General features: G+C 32.5%; 2 pseudogenes; both read left to right on the forward strand.

Annotated features, from left to right (window-relative positions):
- Positions 1 to 780: 780 nt before the first annotated feature.
- On the forward strand, positions 781 to 899 carry LOC120589026 (uncharacterized; annotated as a pseudogene).
- A 2,633-nt stretch (positions 900 to 3,532) lies between these two features.
- On the forward strand, positions 3,533 to 3,650 carry LOC120589030 (uncharacterized; annotated as a pseudogene).
- Positions 3,651 to 10,446: the final 6,796 nt, after the last annotated feature.

The following is a 10,446-nucleotide window of genomic DNA, read 5'->3' on the forward strand; positions in this document are numbered from 1 at the left end:
CCTCAGAAAAAGAAAAATAAGTTCTATAGTTAAATAAATTTGGCCAGTCTTCTTAGAGATTCATGATGCAAATTAACCTTAAAATTTTCTGTTATGTGTCAGAGAAGTGTATTCTAATTAATATCCAGAGTTTTCAAAAATTTTAACTAATACAAACACTACTCAAATTTTCTTAAGAAGGAGTTTATTTTATCAATTGATCCACAGAAAAAGTTGTCTTCAGGATGTCTGCATCTAACAGCAAAATTTACATCAAGGGCTACATAGAATTTCAAAAAAGGTGACTTTGAATATAATGGAAATGGGAAAAAAAAACTATTTATGTGGAGGAAAAACTAATTTTTTTCTGCAAGATAGAGAAACTTTAGAAAAGAGAATGAAACTTAAGTATATTGTAGTGTAGTTTTTCTTCTTTTATATAAGTCTTATGGCTCCAACTCATTCTGTTATTGCTTAATGATTTCTTGTTTTAGTGTTTTAGAAGTCAGGTGCCCTTGAAAATTTTAAAGAACACCTAGCAGATGTCTTAAAATCTTTTCCCTTGTCTTTTTCTAAAATTACAAAAAACAAAACAAAAATGTAGCACAGAGATATATTATTTCTTTAAGGCTGCAGAGAAAGTTTTCATTTCTATAGGATTTTTGCTCCTTTTTTTTTTAACCTCTTATTGTGAATTCAGTAGTTGAAAGCATCTCTATTTCATATATAAATTTAAAGACAAATTAATATTTCAATTAAACATACCCAACAAGTTCTTTCAATTAAAAATACCCAGTAGCCATCTACAGCCATGCTACCCTGAACAAACTGGATCCCATCTGATCTCAGAAGCTAAGCAGAGTCGGGCCTGGTTAGTACTTGGATGGGAGGCCACCTAGGAAGAACAGGTGCTGTAGGCACAAAAAATTTAAGAAAATAAGGGATTGTAAACTGACAAGTTCCTTGCAATCTAATCTGTGAGGTCAATCTGTGAGGGTTGACTCACCTAAAATTTTTTTAAAAAATAATAATAATACAAAGATAGTCAGCAGCCATTTGTTGAGAATGGGGAATAAAGTTTTCAAGTTTGATTCTTTCCACTTCCTGGCACTCCAGATTCATGGAGAATACTCCTGCTACCAGAACTCTTCCAAATCATTCCCCTGCATTAGCACTTCATTTGTGAAAAACTACGCTTCCCAGAATGTGGTTGGTTCACCAGTCTGTGTCTATGATTTGGCTTCCTGAACTACTATGTGTGTGGTAGATATGGGGGGAGTAGTGATCCACCCCCTAATGCCTCAAGTAATAGCCTTTGTTAGATAAATAACTTCACCATTTTCTGATTTTTTTTTTATTAAAGCCAAAAACAAAACAGAACAAAACAAAAGAAAACAGAAAAATGGGGAGCGAGAGGCCAGCATAGGTCCATACTATCTTCTTTAAAGACCAATATATTTGCTTCACAGTCCTTGATGTTAGTGAATATTTCTTCTTGATTCTGTGATTAATCACCTAATTCCTTTCTTTTTTCTATATTCTTGTCAGTATTTTAGTTAGAAGTTGTGAGTATACAAGTCTGGGACTACTAGGTATATTCTAGTTTAATAGACTTCATTGTTTCATAGTGCTTGAAACAATCTACATTCCTCAGTGATATGCACAGAAACCAAGGCAAACTGTACTTTTCTTGATAATAATAAATTCATTTTTCAGAAATAGAATTTTACAAAAGTGGAATTATGTCAGTGTTGTAGTATGTTTTGTTTATTTATACTCTAAAAAATTATTTTGAGAATTTCTTCCCCAAAGTAGACTGTAAAGTTGTAGGGACAGGTGAGAGAGGGTGATTCATGTCCTTACTAATAAATAAGTTAAGGGAACCTAATCAATTTGCTTTGAGTAGACTTTAGAGGCCATCTGCCTCGCTTCTCACTCTAATCTCTACTGTTCCAAGTATTAACATTGGTATTTACAACCTTCTTTACTAACTCTAATATTTTGAAAAAGAAATAAAAACAAAGTGATTTTTGAAACTCAAAATTAAAATGAAATACAAAAAATTCTGCTAATGTGGGTCCCATTGCTTATATGGCCTAAGTACATATAATAGCATTGTGGAAACCTATATTCCAATGCTTTTCTCTCTGCGGAAGTTGCTTTTAATACTATAATTTTTTCTAAGCCCACTTTAAGTCCTTTTTGATGAAAAAGAAGCTCCAGAATAGATTTTGTACTGATCATTGTGCTGAGAAAAATCAATGATACTTTCTAACTACTTGGAGTACCCATTTTCATTCCTTCAGTGAAACTAAAATTTAAACCTATGCTCTACCTGATCTGAACATGTTAGTTCAGGAGGAAAGAGAAATAAAACCTTTCAAGACAAACCAGCTATCCGAACCGTGCAGTGATGTTCATTCTTGTATAAGATAAATGAAAATTATAACTGGTGGTGTGACTGCATACTTAAGTGTTTCTCCAAATGAAATGGAAAATATATATGTAGCATGGGAAATAAAGCTAATTCCCAGCAGCAATGGAACAAAATTACTTGTATATCAGCAGTGGACATAATATGTTGCATATTTCATTGATGATTCTTAACCATAATGCCAGTCTATTAACAGCCATGCTTAGCTATTACTGCATGCAATGTTTGCATTTTTCTCCCCCTATTAATTCTGGAAGCCAGTGCAATGCAAGAGACACACCTAACATTTTGATGTGGAATTTGTGTTGAGATATGTTCCTTCTATACTTTTAGTTTAAATATAAAATCATACCAAAACTTTCATATCTGCAAATAGAGCTGTCACAATTTGTCAGTAAATGTATATCTTGTGTGTGCAAATACTGGTGCAACTAAAGTATAAATTTACAAATGTGTTAATGTTTGTAGATGGGTAGATAAGTAGAAATCTATATAGGTGAATATAGATGTGTCACTACTTTGGAGGAACATTTTAAAATATAAATATTTTAATTTTTTCCCAAAATCTAAATATATTAAAATTTTCAAGGATTTAGTAAAACTAGGAAGAGTTAAAATAACATTTAAATCCTAATATCAGTCATATTTTAGGAAGGAAAAGAAAGCCCTCAACAGGTAGTTCAATAGCAAATATTTTAATATGTTGGAAGAGATGAAAATACAAATAAAAAAGTGAAGTAACTTAGAGATTTCAATATCAGGAAGCTCTTACTTCTTCTCAGGATGGAGGGATAAAGTGGGTAAACACTCACAAAAATTAACTTAAAATGAATTTAAGACATAAATGTAAGACCCCAAACCATAAAACTCCCAGAAGAAAACATAAGAAAAGCAATATTCCTTGCCATTTATCTTGGTAATATTTTTTTTAGTATGATACCAAAAGCACAAGAAACAAAAGCAAAAGTCAACAAGTGGGACTATATCAAACTAAATAGCTTCTGCTCAGCAAAGGAAACAATCAACAAAATGAAAAAAAACCTACAGAATGAGAGAAAATATTTGCAAACTGCATATCTGATAATTGGTTAATATTTAAACTATATAAGAAATTTATAAGTCTACGGCCATGCCACCCTGAATAGCCTGATCCTGTCTGATCTCAGAAGCTAAGCAGGATCAGGCCTGGTTAGTACTTGGATGGGAGACCACCTAGGAATACCAGGTGCTGTAGGTGTAAAAACAAAAAATAAAAAAAATAAAGAATTGTAAGTCGACAAGTTCCTAGCAATCTGTGAGGTCAACCAAAGGTTGGCTCGCCTAAAAAAAATAAATAAATAAATAAAAATAAAAATAAAAATTATACAATGCAATAGAAAAAAATAATCCAATTTAAAAATGGACAAAAGACATGAATAGGCATTTTTTTCAAAGAAGATACATAAATGGGCACTGGGTACATGAAAAAATGTTCTACATCATTCTTAATCATCAGGGAAATGAAGATCAAAACCACAATGAGATATTAACTCATACCTATTAGAATGGCTATCGATAGATGAATGGTTAAACAAAATGTGGTATATATGTACAATGGAATATTATGCAGCAATAAAAAGAATGGAATCTTGCCATTTGCGACAACACAAATGGTCTAGAGGGTTTTGTGCTGAGTGAAATAAGTTAGGCAGAGAAAGACAAATACTGTATGGTTTCACTTATATGTAGAATCTTAAAACAAAACAAACAAAACAAAACAAAAACATACTCATAGAAAGAGACACCAAAAGGATCTTTGCTAGAAAGGAAGTGGTGGGGCATAGATGAAAACTTTCAGTTACAAGATGAATAAGTTTTGGGAATCTAATTTATAGCATGGTGATTATAGTTAGTAATACCATATTGTGTACTTGAAAGTTGCTAAAAGTGTAAATCTTAAAGGTTCTCAACAGAAAAAAAAGATAACTATGTGAGGTGATGGATATGTTAACTAACGTTAGTAATCATTTTGCAATATATTCATATGTCAAATCATCACATTGTATACCTTAAACTTACACATTATATGTTGATTACCTCTTGGTCGAATCTAAAAGGAATCATTTGGGCACGGTAACCTGGGAAATGTATTCTTCAGTGATCAATATCTGGTAATGCAGGACAGAGCAGGGGAAAGACAAGAATGGATCTGAGGGCAAAGAGGAGATGACCGATCCAGTTCTTAAAAACATGGCAAGGGGCAGGCATTCAACAGCAAATCTCAGGAGATCATAGGTAGAAACTACAGTTAACCTGAAAAAAAAAAAAGATCATATAACTTCTATAGATGTTCAGTAAAGTACTAAAGGTAGAAGCTTGTAATCACAATTTGATTTCTAACGATCTCGATGTAGACTTTCTGCCACTGGAAATTTCTTTCACACAAAGATGGATAAGAAAGAGATGTTTTTTTTCTTTGCCTGGAAAGGAGGCATTTTCCTACTCAAATGGCAAGGTTTCCTAAAGAAAAAAAAAATGGCACCTGCTGAGACTCAGAATGAAAACCACAGAGAGACTGAAGCCTCAGCGTAATTATGGATATCCTAGAAGAAGTATGAAAAATGGATAAGACACAGTGAATTCCATTTGTAAAGTTTATTTGTATGACACATCTCTCTGAAGTGGTTTGAGGAGGCCTCAAGCAAAACTCATATATGATAAGACTACAGAATAGACTGAATATTTGGTCCAAGGAAATTAACAATTAAAATATCCCCAAAATGTGAATTTTTTAGATTTGCTGTGAATGTACGTAAAATTTGACTTTTGGCTTTTGGACAAAGAAGGTCAAGCATGACATAGCGATGTAGCTCTCATAATTAACATGGGAAAGGATACCACTTATTTAGGAAAATTATAAGTATTCCTGGAACTAAAGTCCTAAAAATTCTCAATGGAAATTCATTTACAAAACATTGTATAATAAAGTATTTGTTGACTACAGTAACATTTTACAGCAAAGGTGGAGGATATATAACATAGGAATCTTTCTTAACATTAGCTATGAATGGATCTGAACATGCAACCTTAAAATGCATTTCAGAAAAGTCAGTTTTTTAAGAGAGTAACTTGATGTAGTACAAATTAATAGTTTAACTGGACATATCCAAAATGTGCTCCAGGGAGTACAAACTCTATAATATAAAAAGTTGTTCAAAATGCTCAGATGGGTTTGTGAAATTCTGTGTCCTATATTATAACCCTCTATGTGATTCCTGTTTAATAAAAGCACACTAAAGGCTCTGGATAATCCCTCCTAGAGAAATCTATTAGATGTTGTTTAACCTAGTATTTCCCAAACACCTGTCATCACAGAACCTATGTAAACTAAAGCTAGTTAATAATCTGTGGGACCAGGTTTTCACAGTTCTCACTTTGGGAAATTCTAGACTTACTTCATCACATGAATAAATTTAGACTGTCTAGAAGCATATATGAATACCATGTTGATTAATATCATTAATAGTAAATATAGTGCTGCTCCTTAGTAGATGCTATTTATAAAATAATCAATACTGATATTATGATTACCATACTGAGCATTTCCTATATGTCAAGTTAACTATGGCCTATAAATAATTAATCTCATCACAACCACTTAAGTAGCTAAAATGCCCATTTAATACATGGTGGTGAAATTTCTGGGAATACTAGAAAATAGAAATAACTTTTTATTTGGAAATTGAAAAAAAAAATAAGTGAAACTTTTCACACGCACAAAAAAGGAATCTACCTTCTGTCTGTAGATGAAAGCATCTTCATGAAAATCCAGAATATTCAATGGCACTCAAATTTAGAACTGTTCTAGCACTTGATAATCTTTGGGTTGAATATGTTTTAATGGGGCACACATGATGGTGCCTTGGGAGCACTGTGGGGCAAATGTTGTCATCTCTGTTTCTGGACTAGGAAAAACATTACTAATGATAACTCGATCCATCTTATTCTAATCACCATAAATTCCTAGTGATCCTCACTCAGCCACATAACCTCATCTGTAACATGGAAAAATATCTAACACAGGGGTGTTGTGAGAATTAAGTAATAGGTTTTTTTGAGAACTTTTTTCATCAATTTTGAGAACAGTTTTTCACCAATTATATATTAATCACTACAACAATGTAAGGTTACAATGCTAAACAATAAAATGGCAATGCATGGATTGAACTATTAAGGCGCTTATAAAGAAAGGCATTTAACTGGTGTTCCATGATAATTTGTTCTTTGTACCTTGTCTTTCAAAGTTCCAGACAAGATAAATAAGCTCTCAGAGGGTCTCAAGTCTAGGTGCACATTGAAATTTCCAGCAGAACTTTGAAATAAAAGTAAATAAATAAACATAGCTGAGCTTACCACAAATCATTAAATTAAAATCTCTAGGGTATCACCTGGACATTAATATTTTTTTAAAGCTTCCCACATGATTCTAAACAGCAGCTAAAATGGAAAACTGAATTAGTTGTAAATATTGTCTCAGGTAGAAGCATCAAATGAGGAAGCAGCAGTTGAGTAAGGAAAAAATAGATGAAAAAGTACAGGAGAATAAATAAAATAGAAAGGAACAACATTCAGAGATGATCAAGAAAATAAAGAATAAAAGTATAATCTGTGAGCTCATCATAATAATTTTAATAGGAAATTATTGAGATACTATAAGGGAAATCCGTAAACATCTTTAAAATATAACTCCAACTGAAATGATTACAGTAGTGATTATCAAACCTTGTTGCACAATTGAATCAGCTGGGGAGACTGTAAAAACCCTGATCCCAGAAATTAGTATTTCTGGAGTTTGTACCTTTTGTCTTGGATGTTAGTACTTTTAAAGCTCTGCAAGTGATTCCAGTGTGCAGTATTGAGTGCTTCTCAAACTTGAATGTTCATATGAATAACTGGAGGATTCTGTTAAAGTTAAGATTCTGATTCTGCTGGTCTGGGGCAGGAATCAAAATTCTGCATTCTCTGTATTTCCCATCTTCTACTGTGGCTACTCCTGCTCTAAGGAACACACTTTAAATAGTAAGAATTGGAACACTGGCTCAAACTTGGATGCATATTAGAATTACCTAGGGAACTTCAAAAACTACTGATGTTTGATCCCAAACCCAGATACTCCGACAGATTTGATATGAGTATAAGTGTGGTATAGGGCACTCATTAATATGCCTTTGATTGCCTTTTTCCCTTCCTTACCTTACCCTTCCTTACTTGTGCTTCTTTAAGATAATTTTTCAAATCATTTTCCTATACTATGTCCTAGTGTTAAAGTTGACTTTTAGAGAATTCTTTGTCAAGACCCCATCTTCAGTCTTGTAACACAACTCATTCTGAGTAAGGTATTCTTTCTCTCTCCTCTTTTTTTAAGGTTCAACTTTTTCATGACAGTATTTGTTCTATCCCCTCCAGTCTAATGCTCTTTCAATCTGATGAAAAAAAAAAGGAACAAAATAGAAGCTGAGACATTTCACTTTTTCTGTTATCTTGACATTGCCCCATGCACTCCCAATAAATTAAAACTGCGATTTTTATTGTTGTGAGTCTTGCTTTGAAAATGATTCAAAAACCCCGTGTGTTATTCTTAATATTTTTTTTTGCAAGTTTCAGGTCATTCTTAGTTTACCTTTTGTGAAATTACTCCTAAGAGTCCAGGTCCTCTAGTTTGTATTTATTGTTGGCCATTTTCTTTGAGTTCACTAATCTGGCATTTACAACTTTCCACAATGTCAGAAAACAGGTAAATAAGGAAGGACAGTCTGTGAGCAAAGGTCATACAGTAGAGACCCATCTATCCATATATCCACCCATCCATCCATCCATCTATCAATCCATCCATTTAATCATTCAATCAATATTTACTGAATATATACTATGTGTCAGGGAGTTGTCAAAATACTGGGAAATAGATCAAAGAAGAGGACAGACAGGCATTTTGACTAATGAAGATTTAGTGAAAATAAAAAAGCAAAAATACAATAATTTCATATTGTGCCAATTACTTTAAAGGAAATACACAGAGTGTGATAGAAGTGGGAGTGTGCTCGACAGTGCAACTTTATAGATAATGGTCAGTGATGGCTGCTCTGAGGAGGTGATGTTTGAGCTAAATCCCAATGGCTCAGTCACTTTATTAGTAGGAGAATGTTTTAGGCATTTACCACATCCAGTAAGTAAATATACTACAGTTCTAACTGGTGAGATTCTTTGATTTATGAAACCAGACTAAATTAGAAAGTGGAAAGTTGCTGCTAGATACAGGTATGCTTATAATACAAATAAGACTGCTAAAAAGTGTAATAAATCTCTATGTACCAACGTAGAAAAATACCTAATAGGAGTTAATGTTATTTTTAATGCAGAATTATGTGAATTATATGATCAAATTTATATTTAAAATACACATATATCATGCTTGTATTTGCTTTAACTTATATGTATTTGAATACTTACGGAATATATTTGGAAGGTTGCTCAGCAATCTCTCAAAAGTAATTACCTTCAAGTGTGAGACTGGAGAGAAAGTGGTAGGAGGATTTTGCTCAATAATAATTTATGCCCTTCAAGTTTGATAGTACATTTATTTGTTATAATGTATATAATTACTACAAAAAGAGGGAGAGATAGAAAAATAAGAAACAAGTGATGGCAGTCAGATAGTGCATATAGTACATGTAGTCAGATAGTACAAAATACAAAAATTAAAAAAATTAACTACAAAAAGTCAATTTAAAATTTTAAAAATAAATTCAATTTTAAAATTTAAAAACATTAAAAATAATTTTAAAATGAACACTTCTACACAAATTTCTGAAGGATAAATTTCTTTCCTTTCTTATTCCATTTTAACCTATAAATAAATAACATATATTCCTAGAGAGCATTGTTGTTATAGGTTCTTATTGAAATTCAATCAAAAACTTTGATATTTTTCCCCTAAGAAAAAATCCTTTTAGGAAGCTAGTATTACTATTTAGGCAGCTATCACAAATATTTAAAATGAGTACAGATTTGCCATTCATGGGGATGTTTTAAATATGTAAAAAATAAACTCAGAATGAGCATCGCATTAGTTGACAAGTTAAAAGTAGGTAAGAAACCACAAAGGACTGAAAAATGTCCACTGTGGCCCTCACATGTTTTTAGCCCAGAACCATTTCTCCCCACTGTTCTTGATAAAATACAAATTGTCCAGCCTCCAGCTGCCTATTACCAAGATCAATTCCTCCTTCTTTTGAAAACCATTGTGAAGTAATTATTGCCAAACCAGCTGATGTCCAACTGACCCTATTGCTAAAGGTAAAGTTATATTAAACAATCTGTCTTCCTCTATGCCAGAACATTCCTTCATAAACTCATGTTGAAATAAAGGTTTAAGTTTAATAGTGTTTTGGTTGATTTTATTTCACAGATACATGTTTTACATACAATTATTTAAAATAAGTATAAATTATAGAGCTTGGTATATTATAGTTTAATCATGTATAATATGGACATATGAGTAGAATTTTATAATAGTTTTAAAATAATATTGCGACAACACAACTTTATTATCTCACAATTCTGTAGGTCAGTAGTCTAAGTTGCTCAGCTGGTCTCTTGACTCTAGGTTTCACAAGGCTAAAATCAAGGTGTTGACCAGTTAGACTCCTATCAGAGCCAGAGAAAAACATGTCCATTCCTTCTCACCCCTGGAATCTCTATGACTTTCCTCTCCTCCTCATCTCTCTTCTACCTCCAGCCAGAGGAAGTTCTCTGCCTTTAGGGGTTCATGTGATTACAGTAGGCCCACAGGAATAATCTAGAATAATCTTCCTATCTCAAAGTCCATAATATAAATGACATGTGCAAAGTTCCTTTGGCCATGTAAGATAGCATAGTCACAAGTTCCAGGGATAAAAGGATGGACTCTATTAGTTTATAAATAATATAAATTTAATAGTCTTCCAATTAAAAAAAGCATACGTATTATGACATACATAGGAAAAGTATAAAAGTTA

The sequence above is a fragment of the Pteropus medius genome, unplaced genomic scaffold (assembly GCF_902729225.1).
Source record: "Pteropus medius unplaced genomic scaffold, Ma_sr-lr_union100, whole genome shotgun sequence".
Lineage (NCBI taxonomy): Eukaryota > Metazoa > Chordata > Mammalia > Chiroptera > Pteropodidae > Pteropus > Pteropus medius.